At 37.8% G+C, this 20399-nt stretch overlaps 1 protein-coding gene across 1 annotated transcript in view; it reads left to right on the forward strand.

Moving 5' to 3' along the window:
• Window positions 1–20399, forward strand: part of ARHGAP24 (Rho GTPase activating protein 24) — a 521725-nt gene that overhangs the window by 231871 nt on the left and 269455 nt on the right. The gene's annotated exons all lie outside the window — the stretch shown is intronic.

Raw genomic sequence — 20399 nt, forward strand, 5'->3', positions numbered from 1 at the left:
GCTTTGCCCAGTGGAGTCACTGACATATTTCCTCACAAAATTGCATCTTCAAGGAGGTTTTGCAAAAAAAAAAAAAAAAAAAAAAACCCTTACTACTTAATACTTGTAATACTGACCAAGTATTACAGTTCTGTACCTCAGCTTTGCTCCCAACCATCCACATGTTTTGCTGGTAAAGCTGAGGACAGCTCTGGCAGGACATCAAATCCTGCAGTTAAACTTTCGAAACATCCGTTCGTGTTTCCTAGTCATTTGTATTCATTCCTCTTAGTGTACCTGATCTCCACTAACTTTGACTAACCCAGCAACAATTCCTCCAAGGCCATGATGTCTACCTCTTTGATCAGTTCTTCAACCTTTCCTTATCCCTCAATGTAAGAAAAAGGGAGGTAGGAATCTGGCTCTGGCTGACCATTTATGTAATATTGATATTGTTTTGATCACAGTCTGGGGTGGGTGTGAATTTATTTGGGTAAGTAATATGGAGTTCTTATCAATAATGTAGTCAATAAAATGTATTTTTCCCATATTTATATTAAATGCTGGGAATCTAAAATGGAAAAGCATATTTTCCCCTCGATGAAAACAGCTGTAGCACTAAGTTCATCTGGCTCATGATGGAATCCATGACTAAATGTTAATTAATGCAGCTGAAGTGCAGAAAGGTTAGTCAGATGCAATGTGTTATTTGTTTCCCTCCAGGGAGAACATATTGTAAGAAACCTGAATCTTATTTGCCTTATTAAAATCCTTTTATTCTTACTTCTTAGTGGAATACCCTGTATAGAACCAGATTCCAGATGTTACAAAGTCTTTGAAGTATCAGTAGAGGAAATTTCTTTTCCAATTTATTCTCAGACAATAGCGCATGTTGGCTTTTAAATCAGCATGGTATTGAACTGATGGTTGACTCTTTATCTCCAATAATGCTAGAGGTCTACTTTTCCATTCAGTCTGCTAGCTGCAAGGAGGTTTCATCTTTTGGTGAAGAAGTTCTCAAGTAATATAGATGGATATTTTCAATACTGTTTTAGAGAGAGCCATGTCTTCAAGACCAGGAAGTAACAGATAAAATCTCTTCTCCAACATTGCTATTCTAAATCATCTGTTTCATATGCAGTGCGTATGATATAACCACTTTTGATGAACAAAGCCTAAGTTTAAGACTATGTAATATGGAATATGAAGGTTGTCCTTTCAAACAAATTTATAGGAAATTCAAGCTTGCTTCTGTAATTATGGAGATAAATATAGTATGTGAGTAGATCATTTGAAAAGATGCTTCCTGAATTATTAATACAGTATGTAATAGCTGCTAAATTAGGTTTTATAATTCTAAATAATCTTATGGAGTGTGAAGGGAAGTGTTCCAAATGTATCTTTGAAGACAGAGCTGGAAACAGAAAGCACTACAGTGAGAATCCAGTGTCTGTGTCATTCATCCTGGTCACTGGGGCTTTATTGGTGTGCCCTTGACATCAGGATGGCATTTCTAGGCAAATGCTTTTGTACTTCTATGATAATGTGGGATCTGTATCAGATTATTTTCATCAATATTTGCATTATTGGGGTTATTTAGGGATAGCATAACAATTTATCTTTGCAAATGGGAATGACAAGATAATATTTTTCAATTTTTTCCATTGTCTAATTGTTTAACATGAGAATTTGGGATGTTACAACAGAGTGTTTTTATTTGTCAGAATGCATAGGAGGCAGCAAGGATTGCAGAAATGTGGTTGGTAACGTGTATAGAACCCTTGGCAGGCTGTGGGCCTACCTGGCAGCAGATCCTTATAAAGCATGTTTATTCTAGATTGGCTTTCTCTATAAAATTCTTTCAATTGCTACTTCTGAAAATCTATCATAAAGATGATGCTTACAAACCCGACAAGTGTCTATCTTTATGGATAGCTAACTCAAGCCTCACTATCCAGAGTTTATGAATGAGTAGGAGAGGATTACATATTTTAATTTCATCTGCCCATAATGATTTCCAACAAAACTAACAAAAGCCTCTAGCAAACTCTTTGCCATATATTTTAGCACTATATGCATACGTACACATTTGTGTGTGTGTTACGAATACAGTTTATCCATAAGTGCACTGTATGTCCTTATAATTTTTCCATATGTATCTATATATATGTAGGAATTTTTATTTTGTTTTATTTTTGCTTTTGCTCTATGCTGAAATATCTTATGAAACCAAGGAAAATCATATAAAAAAAACAAGAATTTTCATAAAATTGAGCGTCTCAGGTCTTTGTGTATTACTTATTTATATTTGTTTACAAATTATATTTGTATGCATATTTTAGGCTTTTCTAAAAGCCTATCTGAAAATAAATCTACCGTGTTTTAGGGTTGATTTCCTGTAGATTCATTATCCTATGAAATGAATTATCTCTCTGAATAATGCCATGAGTTATAGATTTTTCGCTCCAAATTTTTCCTATTTCTCTACTTGTTATTCAAAGGGATATCAGCCAAATTGGCAAATTTGAAGTCTTCTCTGTCAGACATGCCAAATTTTAGACTGAAGTGAACTTTTATGGCCAAAGTCTAAGCTGTTGGGAAATGTGGTTGAGAAAGAAAGATTGGCAAATCTTTAATGAGCAGTTCTTGAGGAAAGAACATGCAGTTGGTTTCTGCTTCTCTAAATGTGTTCTAGTTGAATTTTCCTTGAAATGTTTTAAAAAAATAAAGAGTAGTTATTGGAATAATGATGCCTTAGCTTTCTTAGGAGAGAAGTTTCTCAGAGAAAAAAATAAAATGACAAAGAAACAGACAACAAATAGGCAAAATAAGACAAAGGAGGACTATATGTACCTCCATATATTTAGAAACCACATCTTTCTTGCTTTTTACTGTATACCTAACAACTGGAAATAGCATAGTATAACATATGATGCTCAACAAATATTTCTTGAAGTGCATATATTTACCAGGTTTATGGAAGAATCTCAATCATATGAAACTGCCCCCACTCTGCTATGTTGAACTATTTCCTGTTGCATAGGACCTTTTCTCCCCTGTTGCCGCAAAGACCTCTTTGTCACTCTAGTGGCTAAAGTGAAGAGAAACTCCTTACATGTTTCCTTTCCTACTTTTCTGCCTTCCTTTCTAATGATGAGACCAAGAGATGGATGGAAGAAGGTAGAGATCTTCCTACACAGGGGATAGCGCTGGGGCATAGCCCCTTCACACTGACTGGTCATTACAGACTTTCCTCACTAAAGGCTGAATCTTTCACAGATGCATTTGTGGATTTTTCAGGGTCTCTGGAATTAGAAATCCACTTCACATGCTAGTATTCTCCCAGCATTGGGATAGTCCTGTTGGATGGGATACAGCAAAAGGGCTCAAAGGCCAGCTGCTTGCTTTGTGTTTATTCAGCAACTAGGAAACTCATGTACCCTGGCCTGCAAAGTAAGGGAAATGCAGGCTGTTCCACTGTTGCTGCCTCCTTTGGCTTGTCACTTTCTCCACGGGTTATCAGCTTCAGTGCCCAGCAAGGTCAGTGGCTTGCCAAGCTTCAGAGGCCATCATGAGTCCCTGACTTCGAGAAGGAGTGGGTCACTGTTCTAACACACATCAAAATTTACCAGCAATACTCTTGTTCCGATAGTTGGGAGAATTCCTAGTCCTCCCCCTCAAAAAAACAGTGCTGATTTTGAAAACTGCTTCCTCCAAGTAGCACTTCCTCTTTTCTAGTTTCCCTCTCAAAACAGTCAGGGCCATTTGGGTTCTCAGAAGTGGAATGCTTTCTCTCAGTAAACCTGTCAGAGAAGTGGCTAGGCACAATTTCCATTGGTCTTTTCAACTTAGAATTTGGGGGTTTAGCCTCTTTTGGGGGGCGGGAGGTGGACCTTAGCTGCAATTCCAGGATAATGGGGATAAAACGTTTTATTTACATCTATCTATAATCTTAGATTGGATTCCAGGAAACACACGCTGATGGGGAATAACATTAGATTGTCACGGGAAAGGCTCTCTAAAGATATTTTTTCTGTGAGAAAGTGAGGAAACCAGGATGTGACAGGAGCACCTGCCCTGCAACGCTGTAGCAACTGAGGTCTTAGCTGATCCAGTGGGGTCCCCTGAGGCTGTGATCCCTCTCAAGTTTGCTTCAAACTGAGGGGCTGGGGCTTTGTTTCCTGGTGCCAACTAGTCATTGATTGGGAGCAGGGAGACAGATAAACTTGGGTGAAGCTGTTTCCTGCTGCATTGTAGAACAATTCCCGTGAGAATCTCTTTGTGCCTTCAGCAACCAATATACCAGTCTTTGGGATCTAGAGAGAGTACTACAGTATCCATTATAATGTCTATAGCCTTTTCAGTATCTAGACATCTGTATTCCAGGCAATGTTCCAGGCTGTTTGCATGTATTGCTTTATTTAATCCTTACTATAACTCTATGAGGCAAGCAATGTTATTATCTTTATTCTGCAAATGACAGATCTAAGGCACAGAGAAGTAATTTGATCCAGGTTAAAAAGCTAACACTAGGCCGGGCGTGGTGGCTCATGCCTGTAATCCCAGAATTTTGGGAGGCCGAGGTGGGGGTATCACCTGAGGTTGGGCCTTGGAGACCAGCCTGACCAATATGGAGAAACCCCGTTTCAATACAATATTAAAACACAAAATTAGCTGGGCGTGATGGTGGGTGCCTGTAATCCCAGCTACTCAGGAGGCTGAGGCAGGAGAATCGCTTGAACCCAGGAGGCGGAGGTTGTGGTGAGCAGAGATCTCACCATTTCACTCCAGCCTGGGTGACAGAGTGAGACTCCATCTCAAAAAATAAAGTAAAAAAGGCTCAGAGCCTATTTTCTGAAATATGAGCATGTGAAGTTATTTTTTGAACTGGAATGGATACACTGGTATCTTTCCAGACTCATTCATTAAGAATGAGAATTTTGGCACTTGATAAGAGTAGGCGTTTTTGTTTTTTAGCAGCTATTTATAATGCAATATATAATACAAATAGGCACTAGATAGAGATGCCCACTTACAGTTCTTTTGAAAGCATGTTCTAAGGCCACAGCAATCCCATCATGAAAAAGTGGGGAGAAACAGACATTTTCCAGCAGTGATCTTCCTTATTATGAATAAAGGTAACAAAGGTGGATTCTACAGATGGAGTGCTTTCTTATAGACAACTGTTACGCTCTGGGATGCAATTCTCTTTCATTACCGAGTACACATTGCTGAAATTGTTCTCAGCTTCTTCACAAACTCCCTTCATGTACTGTCCAAGTTATCACTCACTGTCTAACCACCAACCAACACACCTGATATTAATCATATGCTGGGACTCAGTCCACCCACCAAGCAAAGATTCATCATGGTTTTCAAGGGCAATTGTCAATATTCCAGACCCTAAAAGGCCCATCTGACCCAGTGCCTAAAATCAATATTAACTAAAACTAGGAGGTGTTCTTTCCTCTTCCTTCCTCCAGGGAAAGAAAAGAAGAGGTGAACACAAAAGACAAGGGGATGAGGAATGAAAAGTAGCCATGGAAAAAATAAGATAAATTTTGAAGGGTAATCTAAAGTGATTTTTATCTGCCTAGAAACAAAATTAGGCCCTTCAAAAAAAAAAAAAAGATGTTATTTATCCTACCTTTAGCCACAACTATACTAATTATTTCCAATACCCTCAGACAATTACATGTTACTTTTGTACATTTCAAATTTTAAAAAGTTTCCATTCTAATTATTTTTTCCAGAAGGATTTCTTAGGAGATAGGTGAAAAGTTAGAGGATGTGGGTGCCTAAAGAATCTAATAAATGCATTGATCCTTTTGCTAAAAAAAAAAAAAAAAGGCAAATACCTACCAAAATTGCACATACTTCTGAGGACTTCAGAGATTCCCTAAAATGCAATCATTGACTGTAGTTTAAGAATAATAGTTTATTTTGGGGACCAAGACTTTATTATCTCTCTCTCTCTCTCACTCTTTATCTATCTCTATTTTAGCTAATGTGTCTATGTTCCTATGCATTTATCTATTTTATCTATGTACATGTATGCATAAACTGTTATTTGTAATTATCTGGTATACCAATCAGTTTTAGACTTTTACCTCTCTGATTCAGTTGTTCTTTCTCCTGTTTCTATGATTGTGTAACTCTACAGACCTATTTTGCACATTTACAAAAGAACTTTTCCTGGATGGAACATTTCATGGGTCTGGAGGCTGTAAAATTTTTAATTTAGTAAAACTTCAACCTACTTAGATGGTTAGTGCAGCTGTGTTATGTAATAGGCCAGCTGAGAAATAAATAGTTATGAGATAGATTCATGGGTGTCTCTGGGACAGAAAAAAGTTTGGCCAATTTTTGAGTTTTTGGGATAATAATGTAACAACAGCAATAAAAGTTTACCATACATGTCTGCATTTGTGACTCCTTCTGGGTTGAATAAATAATGTCACTGGCTACATTAACTTGCTGTCATTTGAAAATGTAAGGCAATATTTGGCATATATTTTATATGAAAATGTAGGAATGTTTTAATTGTGTTTTAGCATAACGTTTAGTCATTTTCTTGATCACCAGTTATATATGCTGCTTAGGCATTTAATTTTACAGCACTCCCTTATCTTAACTTTTTTTCCTTTTTGTGTTAGTTCTGTAAGTTAAAATCCATGCAATTATATTTGTTACCCCAAAGCAGCTGTGACAATCTCTTTTTTTGTCTGCCTAAGTCTGTAGGCAGCCGTGAAGCTTGTATTTTTTTTTTTTTGCTTAGTTTTAATATGTGCAAATCATTTAGAGAATGTGAGTAGGAGTTGCTTATGGTATGAAAACATAATTCTATATACATAAGTAGCTCTACATGAACTAAATAATTGCATTGGTGAAAACAGCATGTATTAACTACTATGTGTTCTTTTACTTAAAAAAAGTGTTTGAGATTTTTGTTTCAAAATTCCCTTCCTACTTAAAATACATTAAAATGTACACTTGAAAGAAGCTATTAACATGGTACAAAGAACATTTTTAAAATGTTTTTAATCCTTTGAAATTCTGGCTAATGTCACTTCAACCAACAGACATTTGGGGCATTTACGAACTGATGGACAGCGTGATCATATGATCCTCTCCTGTGAAGTGTCCCTATGAGGAGTGTCCTCTCACAGTGTTGGTAGACATATTGATCCAGTCACCATCACTATTCACTAGACCAGGGGGCCAGCAAACCTTTTCTGGAAAGATCCAGAGAGTAAATATTTTAGGCTTTTGTGACCATAAGGTTTCCACTACAATTGTTCAACTCTGCCATGGTAGCAAAAACAAATGGATGTGGCTGTATGTCAACAAAATTTACTTATGGCCACTGAAATGTGAATTTTATATACTTCTCAAATATCAGAAATATTATTCTTTATTTTTTTCCAACCACTTAAAAATGTAAAAAATAAACAGTGAACCAGATTTGGCCCATGGGCATAGTTTGCTGACCCCTGGGCTAGATAAAAAAAGCAAACCTATGAAAAAGAAGCTGAAATACTGATATAAATCACTAATCCCCACTGGTGCCACCAGAGCCAGAATTAGAACTCTGAGACAGCCTGTCTCCCCAGGCCATGGCATTACCCATTGCCTCAAAATCATGATTCAGTAACTATTTGCCAATATTTTTATTTAGAAGTTCCATCTCTGAATATCTATGCTTTAAATCACATTGAACTTTAAAAGTGTTAGTGACCAAACTGAAATCTTCTCTTTTAAACACCGTCTCAGTTCATTTGGAATTCTAGATTCTGACCAGAACTGAAATCTCTTATGTGACTTTATGAATACCATTAATAGGAGATGGGATGTGCCTAGCATGAAAAACATTTCCCGTATTTTGTTCGGTCTGCACAAATTCAGGAAGCTATTTACAAATATTCTGAGATGGAAGCAACTCTGGCAAGATCAAATAAGCTTGAAGTTTCTTCTAAGCTTTCCTTTATATGATGTACATTAGCTGTTTTTTGAGACAGGGTCTCACTCTGTCACCCAGGCTGGAGTGGAGTGGTGCAATCACGGCTCACTGCTGCCTCAACCTCTTGGGCTCAAGTGATCCTCCTGCCTCAGCCTCCTGAGTAGTACCTGGAACCACAAGTTCACACCACCATGCTCAGCTAATTTTTTTGTTTTTGTAGAGATGGGGTCTCACTATGTTGCCCAGGCTGGTCTCAAATCCCTGAGTACAAGCAGTCCTCCTGCCTCAGCCTCCCAAAGTGCTGGGATTATAGGCATGAGCCACCACACCCAGCTTGCATTAGTATCTTAAAGCTCTAAGTATCTCACAGAAAATAACAATACATTATTTGTAAGTCAAACAAACAAACTTAAGCTTATCTTCTTAGAGGGGTAGTTTATTTCCCTTACCACCCATTTATTAACATCTCCCGTCCACAAACCCACCAGTTTTCTTTTACCATCAGTATGAGAAATGCTCCCATAATATTCATATTTAATATTTACTGAAATATGTGTCAGGCCCTGTACTGATATATGTCAGGCATTATATACAATGACTCATTTAATATAACTGCACATACACACACTCACACACACACACACAGAGAGAGAGAGAGAGAGAGACTGGTCATATGTGTGTATATATATATATATATATATATGAATGTGAATATATATGTGTATATATATAGATATATAGATATATACCTACCACAAATGGAGTTATGTGAATATATATTTTGTGTGTGTATATATATATATATGTATGTAAAACAGTGGTACAAATTCACATTTTTAATAAGTGCTAAAGCCAGGCTTCACACCCATCTGCGCCCACAAAACCACCACATGCCACAACCTTCTTATACCAATAAGAATATGGATAGGTTTATTATCTACACCACACTGAGGCCAAATATCTGAGAATTAAGAGAAACAAGGATGACAAGAGGAAATGAGGTTATGGGTTTAAGAGTCAGTATACTCTGCATTTCATTCCTCTCTCCTCCATACTCACAGTCCTTGCATTGACTGTGTTCTCTTCCTTCCCTATTAGATTGGAAGCTCTTGAGGAGAGATACCTTCTGTCCCTACTGCCTAGCAGAGTGCTGTCATGTTGTGTATGCTTAATGCATATTTGTTGAATTAATGAATAAATGAGACTGCAGTTTTGTCATCTACGGATTGATAACATTGGATTAGTCAAAATTAGAGTTCTCTAGGTCTGAGTTATTTAACGTGATTATTGACCTTTTTCCCAGTGCCTTCTGAGACTGGATCCTAGAGAAGTTCATTAACTTCTCAGACTCTACCCTATTTTAAAAGTAGACAACATTATAGCTAGATAGGAGGAAAAAGTTCTAGTGTTCTATGCTACTGTAGGGTGACTATAGTTTGCATTAATATGTTATCATGTCAAATAGCTAGATGGAGGATATTGGATGTTCCAAACACAAAGAAATGATAAATATTTGAGATGGTGGATATGCAAATTATCCTGATTACTCACTATACATTATATATATTTCACAACATCACTAAGTACCCCATAAATATGTACAATTATTATGTGTCAATTTTTTTAATAAAAGAAAGTAGTACTCTCCTCATTCTTGAGTCCTTCATTAATACACCAATAGTGTCTTTTATTACTTTGAAAACAGAAGCTATTTATAAAGAAGTTATTTGCTGAGATAAATGTGATCTTTCCCATTGTTCTTTGTGATATGGTTTTAATTATGCATTCTCAGGCCATTTGTGTTCACCTGCTTCCTTTATTCAATAATTGAAAAGGGCTTTCAATCTAATCAAACTATGAAAATAGCAAAGTACTAAACAAATGTTGGCTGCTGTTATTACAAATAGGGTTTGTCCAGGCAGGTCTTTGTCTGTGGTAGGGCTTCTCTGAGCCACAGAAAGAGTGTGTTTAGGTGACTTGATGGCCAGTGGAGAGAAAAACCAATAGGTTAGAAACGATGTCAGAATGAGAAAGGGGAATCATACTTCAAAGGAAAAGAAATAGATGAGGAAAAGGAAAATGAGTGTGCAGCAGAACAGCTGCTGATAATTAAGAGTGAGAGATACGCTTGTAGCCAGGAGAGCACTAGCATATCACTGAGACCTGTGCCAACTCTCAGGGAACCAAGGAAGGCTTTTTCTTTTCTTTTTTAATAGAAAACTGAGATGAAGTGGTCCTGAATGTTTCAAAAGATAAAACCCCAAGGACCATCTGCAGCCCAATAATGCATCCCTGGGACTGTCAGGCTTCCTGGCTTTAAAACGGACCTTATTTTTATTTGCCTATTCATTTGTAGGTTCATTTAGCCCAGGCTAATCAAATATTTATATTTTAAACATAGGAATAATAAACAAAATTTCAAACTTCTTTTTTTTTTTTTTTTTTGAGACAGAGTTTCACTCTTGTTGCCCAGGCTGGAGTGCAATGGTGTGATCTCAGCTCACCGCAACCTCCACTTCCTGGGTTCAAGCGATTCTCCTACCTCAGCCTCCTGAGTAGCTGGGATTACAGGCATGTGCCACTATGCCTGGCTAATTTTGTTTTTTTGTTTGTTTGTTTGTTTTAGTAGAGTGTTTATTTTTCTCCATGTTGGTCAGGTTGGTCTCGAACACCCAACCTCAGATGATGCACCTGCCTCGGCCTCCCAAAGTGCTGGAATTACAGGCGTGAGCCACTGTGCCCGACCTCAAACTTCTATATTACATTCAAATTGCATCAACCAGCTATAGATCTTATAGGCCTCACCAACTTTTTTTTTTTTTTTTTTTTTGAGATGGAGTTTTGCTCTGTCTCCCAGGCTGGAGTGCAGTGGCATGATCTCAGCTCATTGCAAGCTCTGCCTCCCGGGTTCACACCTTTATCCTGCCTCAGCCTCCCGAGTAGCTGGGACTACAGGCGCCCGCCGCCACACTTGGCTAATTTTTTGTATTTTTAGCAGAGACAGGGTTTCACCGTGTTAGTCAGGATGGTCTTGATCTCCTGACCTCATGATCCACCCGCTTCAGCCTCCCAAAGTGCTAGGATTACAGGCGTGAGCCACCGCACCCGGCCGAGGCCTCACCAACTTTGTAGGACAGTCCCTAAACTGTTATTATGAAGGGGCACTGGTTTAAGGACTCTCTGGTCCCATATAGAAAATTTTTCTATGAACTTCTGCTTGATTAGCACCGTTTTTAAAAAAACATTTTCTGTGCCATTCACAAGAAAGGGGAGTGAGTAGAAAGAATCTTTAGTGTATTTTTTGGCTTTCTAGGGCTTCCATAACAAGTACTACAAACTGGGTGACATAAGCAACAGAAATGTATTTTCTCAGAATTCTGGAGGCTAGAAGTTCAAGATCAAGGTGTCAGCTGGGTTGGTTTCTTCTGAGGGTTCTCTCCTTGGTTCATCTCCTTCTCCCTGTGTCATCACACGGTCTTCCCTCCGTGCCCTTCTGTGTCCTAATTTCTTCTTCTTATAAGGACATCAGTTATATAGGATTAAGGCCACCCTCATCACCTCATTTTAAATTAATTACCTCTTTAAAGACCCTGTCTCCAAATGGGGTCACATTCTGAGGTATTGGGGGTTTGGAGTTCCTTGTGTGTATTTTGGGGAAACACAAGTAAGCCCATATCAGAATTAAAAAGGAAATGAGACTTAACTGTTCTTCTAAAGGCTTCTCTGTTTTAGGGGACAAACTTTCCCTCATGTTTCTGACTGACAGCTTGAGCTCCACCCTACTCCTCAAAGAAAGAAGCAGAAATCCAGACCTTGCTATATGTTTACCATGCTATAATCCAGAACTCTACTTATTCCTGCCACAAATATTAAAAAAGCTGAGAGATTTAGCAACCAAAGCATTAACTAAAAACACAGGAAATAAAAATGAGGGCTGCCCAGGGAAACAACAAATATTGTATATCTAGCTATTTTTCCTGAAAATTGACCTTGGATTTAAAACTCTCCCAATTTTACTCTTAGCGTTTTGTTTTGTTTTGTTTTTATCACTTTGCCCAAAGGAAATAGATTGGACATCTAGCCTTAGTGCTGTTGTTATTGTCTTTGTGTATTTTTTTTCTTTTTAAGTGAAGGTTAATTTCATTTGAGGACAAACTTCTCTCTAAAAGTGGTACTCTAATGCTTTAAATACAACTGTTATGCGTCTAGACAGAGGCAGAAAGCCAAAGGGAGCACTTGATACGTCTTATCCAGTTGCCCAAGCTTTCTGTAGTGAATTACCAACTTGTCATTTAGGATATACAGGAGCAAGGGGTGTCAAGACGGGCAATTAAGGCTTCTGGAAAACGATTAGTGCAGTGACATAATTCAGGGAATTTTTTTTTTTTTTTTTTTTTAGCAACAATCACATTGTCCTTCTCATGACTCATTATTTCTGATGTGTCACTTGCTTATCGGAATCACAGTGGAGATAATGACAAAACTGTGCTTGGGGGCTATTTGGCTCTAATCTCTGGGCTGTGATTTGTCATAATGGGTTCTTTGATTGAAAGACAAGTAATTCATTCCACTTTGGCTATAACTGATGCAAATCAGTTATTATTTAAGTAGTTGGTTTATTTTGCATTTTATTTTCGATCATCCTGTCTCCCACACATAGCCTTACTGCCAACTTAATTTAATGGATATTCCCCTAATTTCCTAATACCAAGTATACAAAATTACTTATATCTGTTACTACAGAGAAATTGCCCCTTTTCCTTCCTAAATCCAGTTCTTCATCTGTCTTTGAATTCCTTCCACTCCCACCTTTTCAGGAACCATAATCTATTGATTGTACTGTTTTTATCTTGTTATGTAATTTTGGTTCCTGTGGTGTATTCTCATAGGATTACAGGTGTGAGTACATTAATGTTTTCATTTAAAAAGCAAATGAATCTCATGCATACTAAAGTTTTAAAAATATGAGCATACAATCATGCTATTAGTTCTGAGTTTAAAAAAAAACAATAATCTCTTAACCACACTTCTCCCATCATCCAGCACCTCACATGTTTTGCTTCTTTTTGCAACAAAACTATACCACAGTCATTTCAACTTCTAGCTTTGTTCAGATCAACTTTTGTCCCCTCATTCCACCAGATTTTTTTTTACTAATGACATTGATGACAGCTGATTTTTCTTTATCCATTGATTACGTTTTAATCCTCATAATAATTGCCCAATCAGAATCATTTGACCCAGTTGATTACTCCTTTTTTCTGGGTACACATTCTTCATTTGACTTTTAGGACACTAACTTTCCTAGTTTTCATCCTACTCTATTGTCCCTGTCTCTTAGTCACCATTACTTGTTACTCTTCTTCTCCCTTACCTCATCATGGCAGAGGGTCCTTGGACTCAGTCTTGGTCCTCTTTGTCCTGGAGCACTGCAATATTCTACTAGCTTGTCTTCAGACTGTAGTCTTCCCCCACTCTCTTCTCTTCCATACACTGTAGCCAGAGTGATATTTTTAATAGACTTAATTTTTAGAACAGTTTTAGGTTTATAAAACATTACATTAAAAGGTACATAGAGCTCCCATATACAGTGATATTTTTTATATTCAAGTCTGATCAAGTCACCTCCTATTTTTAAAAAAAAATCTATCACAGTCTACAGGGCTATAGCCTATAACTACCCCGATGTATTTTATTTTTCTCTCTTGCTCTCTGCACTCTACCACACTGACTTCCTTTGAGTTTCTTAAATGTGCAATGCATCACACTAACCACAGAACCTTTATATATGCTGTTCCCTCTTTTTAGAATGGCTTCTCCCCATCATTCCAAGATTCATAAGATAACTACTATTCATCTCTCAAATGGTACATCAATTGCTGCTTCTTTAGAAAAGAAACTCGATCCTCCCTCACAGGATGTCTTAACCCACTTTGAAGGCCCATGATCTGTACTTCCTGCCATTTGTCTTATATAAATAATGTCTGTCTCTCACTCAAGAATGTAAGTTCCATGAGAGATAGAACATTGTTTTGCTCATCATCTTATTTCCAGTGTATAGCAAATTGCCTGACATGTCATAACCATTTATAAATATTTGTTGAACAAAAGAAGGAAAGAAGGAAGGAAGGAAGGAAGGAAAGAAGGAAGGAAGGAAGGAAGGAAGGAAAGAAGGAAGGCAGGCAGGTAGGCAGGCACAGGAAGTTAGTGTAATGTAGAAATGGGTAGCTTCTGGGGTTACTAATCAGAAGCCCTGAGTGCTACACTAATTCTGTGATTCAATTCGAATTCAAAGTTTGGTAAAGTTAATCAAACATTTAGTAAGAATCAGCAATGAACAAGATATTATGTGCCAAATTCTTATCCTCAAGAAACTATTGTTTATCATCCAGTAAACGTCATGTAGAGGTGGAATTCCATTGAACACTCTAGGAACACCGATCAAGTCCATTATTGAAGCAATCGAGTACTTACAAAACTAGTAAGTAGGTAAAGGAGAAGAGATTTTTGTTTCTGCTGTATCTCTTAGGCAATTTCTCTAATTCTTGTGGCATCCACTTCCTCAACAGTTAAGTGAATGTTACACTGTGGAACTAATAGATGAGACAATGTATGTGAATGCCTGTAAACTAGTGTCACCCAAATAAGGATGGTGATCTGTGTAAATTAGTATAAACTATCCCACTAGTCCACCATCATATGTGTCTAACTTGTCCTAAACTCAGCTTTCTTTAATGAAACCTCATTATTTCCAATGTGTTCAAATTCAGTGATAAGTTTTAGTAATGTCTTCTCTGTCATCTTTCCCCTAGTTGATGTGTGAAAATCAATTGATGTGAAGGTACTCAGTGGAAAAAGAACGAGATGATCTGTGTGCTGGTGAAAAAATAATGGTTTTGTTTGTTTGTTTGTTTGTTTGTTTTTTGCATGACGGTATAACCTTCCTTCTCCAAATGCTGGAAGTCCAGACCTGAGTCATAAGTGACCCCTCTCCCCAGTGCATATGAACTGGTGCCCAAATGTAAAATTCACCCATTCTGTTCAGCCCTTTGTTAACCTGTAGACTCTAGTGGATTTGATTTCTGCTTCCTTTGAGGTGAATATCTCCTGTACTTCCTGGAAGCCAGCAGTGCCATTTCATTAGCAGTCTGAAACACAAAGCCTCAAAGCCATAAGCATACTACTGTTGGGATGACTCTTAATGGAACTAATTGTGCATTGGAAACTCTAGGCAGCAAACTAGTTGTGGGCTCAGTCTAATGGTCACTGACTTAATTACACAGAAGGAGCCAAGCACAATGGCTCAGTATGTTAATCGTGGCTGAAAATATGATCTCCATGCAAAGTGCAATATTGCCATGTTCTTGCTGCTCAAAATAATTGGGAGCAGCAAGGAGATGATAATATTGCACTTTTTCAACTATTTGAACACTGGAGCTGTTCCATGTACTCACTTTCATGACATTTGCAAATTCACTTTTTCTTTCAGGTCACTTATTTGAAAATATGAAAAGGCATAGAATCCTAACACCAACCAACAATGTAAATAAATTGTATTGAAAGGGTCGATGTAAAGGGTCTACAATGAAAGGAAGGAAGCTGGCTTATACTTAGCAACATTCTGCTTAGCTGTCTTTCCACTCTTCCATATTCTCTTTGATTATATTAGTATTACATTTTCTTGATTTTGTCAGTATAAGTAGAAATACCACTGCCAGTCCTAGTGTGCTTGGTTTATGTAGGCTGGAGTGTAGTGGTATGATCTCAGCTCACTGCAACCTCCACCTCCCAGGTTCAAGTGATTTTCATGCCTCAGCCTCCCAAGTAGTGAGATTAAAGGTGCCCGCCACCATGCCTGGCTAATTTTTGTATTTTTAGTAAAGACAGAGTTTCACCATGTTGGCCAGGCTCGTCTTGAACTCCTGACCTCAGGTGATCCACCCACCTCGGCCTCCCAGAGTACATCTATCTTTTTTATTATGGCCACCCTAGTGTGTAGCAAGTGGTATCTCATTGTGGTTTATTTGCATTTCCCTAATGCTAATTAATATTGACTATCTTTTCGTGTGCCTTTGACCATTTGCATATATCTCCTTTGGAGAAATGTCTTTTCAAATCTTTGGCCTAGTTTTCATTTGGGTTTTCATTATTATTATTATTATTGTCAGGTTGTAAGAGTTCTTTATATATTCTGGGTACAAACCTCTTGTCAGATATAAGACCTATAAATATTTTCTCCTATCCCATGAGTTGTTCTTTTACTTTACTGATGGTGTCCTTGAACCACAGAAATTTTTAATTTTGATAAAATCTAATTTATCTCTTTTGTCTTTGATCACCTTCTGTCATGTCTAAGCAGGCTTTGCCTAAATCAAGATCATAAAGTTTCATCCCCATGTTTTCTTTTAAGAGTTTTATAATTTAGCTTTTATATTTATGTATATTATTCACCCTGAGTTAATTTTTTGTGTATGGTATAAGAAAGGAATCTAACTTCATTTTTTGCACTTGGATTGTCTAGTTTTTCCAGCACCATGTATTGAACACAGTATTTTTGTTCCCATTGGATTGTCTTGGTATCATTTTCATTTTTTAAATTATGAGTTTTTCTCCCTCTGGTTGAGTCAGCTGCAGATGGCATAAGACCAGGCATGTTTCTTAAAAAGTCTCATTCTTTAATTTTCAATAATACTCTTGTCTGCCGCCTGCTGTCTATTTTAGCTGGAGGGAGGATCCCCAAGTTCTAGCCTGAGAACACCATGATTGCCTTTTGATGTTATTAAAGCCTTGAAAATAAAAGAAGCATTTAGAGACCATGCCACACCTGACTCCTCTGTTGACTGATTTTCTTGCCATGGCTTTGCCCCTTTCCTAGCTTCAGGCCAGGAGGACTGCTTGGGCTCCCCCACCTAGCTCTCTTCTTGCTTGCCTCCCTCTCCCCTGCCTCCCTGGTGCAGTAGGCTTTGTAATTTGAGTCTCTACCCAGAACTCTTCTATGCATTTCCATCTTTAGATGGTCAATATGCATTTAACTGAACGAAAAGCTTAGGATTTGCCATAAGTCAGGGCATTATCCTTGCATCCTCTCTGTTTCTCACACTTGACATCCAGTCATCAACCAGTGGTGCTGATTCTGCTTCCAAAATATATCTCTGCTCGGTTTTCTTCTCTCTGTTTCCTGTTTCTTCTCATGTATACCAAATCATCTTTCTGTTAGATTTCTGCACTTAATCCTTCTAGAGTCCATTTTCTTCCAAATTCCAGAAAGATCATTTTAAAGTACGCTAACTGGCTGTGTAAAGCCTTCAACAGCTTCCCATCACACTCTCCATATCGTGAAAACTCCACGTTCAATCTTATAGCCTACAGGATCCCATCCCCCATCGCCCCTTGCTCCCATGCTCCAGCCACACAGACTTACCACATAGTTCACGAATGTCCAAAGATTTTTCAGATCGAAGGCCTTTCATGCATGCTGGATCCCCTCCTTACAGAGTACATGCCTTTGGGTTTTGTTTTGTTTGTTTGGCTATTTCTTATCGTTCAAATCTCTATTTAAATGCTTTCTTCTCAGAGAAGAACTTCTATTGAAAGTACCTACCTCTGATCTGGGATATTCTTTTTGTTGTTGTTGGGTTTTTTTTTTTTTTTTTTTTTTAGACGGAGCCTTCCTCTGTCGCCCAGGCTGCAGTGCTGGAGTGCAGTGATCTCGGCTCACTGCAACCTCCCACTCCTGGGTTCAGGAGATTCTCCTGCCTTAGCCTCCTGAGTAGCTGGGATTATAGGTGCCCACCACCATGCCCTGCTAATTTTTGTATTTTTGGTAGAGACAGGGTTTCACCATGTTGGCCAGGCTGCTCTCGAACTCCTGACCTCAAGTCATCTGCTTGCTTCGGCCTTATATAAGGGTGGGTCACCCCACCCAGCCGATATTCTTTATTAGTCATCTTTTTCATATCTATTACAGAGGTTTCTATTCTGAATTTAATAGTTTGTTTAGCTACCTTTTACCTGTTTTATTTACCGTCATATACTGTGTGCTTGCTTGTGGTTGGCACTCAATAAAAATTGATAAATATGAGGACTATTATATTTCTTATCATCATCTCGCTTCTCGTCCTTCTTTCCTTCGTGTGAGTGGAAGATGATGTCATTCTTTGCATATTTTTGTAATGCATGGCTTATTTTACCATGAAACAAGCTCCTGCTTGCCATCATCCTCACTTCAGAGAATATTTAACAATATACTGTTGTCTTATAGATGCATCTCAATAGTCCTACACTATCCCAGAAACAGATTCCCTATGCATAAAAAAGCAGTAATGAAAGCTAACTTTTTTGAGTATTTATTCTGTTCACTATTATATTCTTTAATTTAACAGTGCTTGTATTCTTTAATTTAAGTTAACAATGCTATGAGTTAAGGACATTATTCCCTTCATTTTACAAAGAAATTGAAGCTTCAAATTAAAGTAACTTACCCTAGGTCACCAGCCAGTGAAATAGCAAATGCAGGGTCCCTTTCATATAACCATTTTGCTGTTCTTTCAGAAAAATCTAAAAAAAACAAGACATTCACATGAGGTTTTCCTCCCTTCGGCACCAGAGAGGTGGTTATTTGTTTCCCACTAGGCACAAGAGAGAAGAAAAACACAACAGAAGACAATATTAAGATCATACTAGAGATGGGGCTAGAATGGCTTTTGCTGTTAGGAAAAATGGGAACATCTTAGAGACTCTATGGTGCTATCTTATTAGATTACCCAGAAGTAAAGAAAAGGGAGGGTTTAAAAATAAATAAATAAACAAACAGGGTTTTTGTTTTCATTTTCAGAAATATCTCTAAAAGCAAATAGTTTTACAGCAATAGCATTATATGTGTTAAACTTCCAGCTCTCTTGAGTGTGACTTCTGCATTTTTATTTTTATTTTTATTTTTAGATTCAGTTTTGTTCACTTGGGCATGTGTATGGCTTGGAGACAGGCAGGAATGCCAAAAAGCTGGTAGATGATGGCAACTGTGATGAGCAGAAGAACTCACTGCCTCAGTTACCTGGATGTGGGCCATTTTCTTTCCCTGGAGTTGGAGGGCGGGCAACAATGTTGAAACTGGCTGAAAGTTGAGAGAGAAACTGAATTTGTTTCAGGGCCTAGTGATATCTTAGTGCATAATTTTATAAAATCACAGCTCCATTCCATGAATATAGGAGAGGGAAAAGATTATTGAGAAAATAATTTTTTTACAGGCACTGGTACTTTTTTTTTCATGTTTTATGTTGTAGTTGCATTTTACTAGAGCAGCTGACACCATTCTATGTGGTCTGATTATGTAGTTCAAAGACCTAAACCAAATAAAAAGATCTACTCTTTAAAAACTCTCTTTTCCAATTAGAGAATTATGGAAAAAGTGACAGTGATTGAAAGTCTATGTTCTATTTGCCAGAGTGGGGGAGGGAGTGGAAAGGCGGGTCCACTGGGATAGACCAGCCACGAAGGAGCTGGAACATTCACCCAGGCCAATTGCCATGTGACTTGTAGAAGGTCTGTGGGGAAGACACCATCTGCCACTGTTTGGCAGGATTTGGCCACCATGGCACAGAGTGGGCAATTGTCCTCAACCTTGGAAGCAGAAGCTGGCAGCTGGCCAAAAGTCTGCTTTCTCCCAGAAGCGATAGGCAGTCACCGAGCCAAGATATTGATGATGTCTCTCTCTTATCGTGCAACATGGAGAGCGGGAGAAAATGAGGGAGGACAGAAGAGAGGAGAAGGAGGAGGAAAATAAGAAAAGGAATACTAAATAACTCAGCCTGTCTATCCAGCTAAGCTTGAGCTTGATTTTGCTCTCTAGTTGAATGGAACATGCAACCTAAATTTCTGAATAACAGAATTACCAAATTACTGTTTAAGTGTTTGAGAAAAAAAGGTGAAAAATGTGTCTACTATATGTAGAGATGTATAGATTGATATAGATATATATTGAATTGGTTAATTGAATGTCTGCATCAGATAAGAGGGTGTTAGGTCAATTTCCACAATAATGCCATTAAAATCGGTTCTTTGATTAAATCCAATTAACAGATATGGAAACTGAGGTTTGTGACAAGGTTCAATTCCTGATTTTTGTGACTCCAAAGTATGTGCTGTTATTTAATGTTTATGTATTCTCTATCATGAATTGTTTTCAAGTTTTTTAAAATATCACTAGCTAGCCTGTGCATTTCTTAGGAGGCAAAAACAATTGTCTTAAATTTTGTTATATTTTAGTGCCATTTTGCACATAGGTTATAAGCAACAGATAATTTCTGTAATCTTTAGCATATCGATTAAACTTGTTAAAATGTAGATATTTTGAAATTTCACACAGGACACCTAAATTATGTAAAATGTTATAAACCTCATGATTTACAGGGGCCCTGGAGATGGAAGTTCTGAAAAAAATGTTGCCTTTATTCAGTATTAG

This window comes from Nomascus leucogenys, chromosome 9 (assembly GCF_006542625.1).
Source record: "Nomascus leucogenys isolate Asia chromosome 9, Asia_NLE_v1, whole genome shotgun sequence".
Taxonomy (NCBI): domain Eukaryota; kingdom Metazoa; phylum Chordata; class Mammalia; order Primates; family Hylobatidae; genus Nomascus; species Nomascus leucogenys.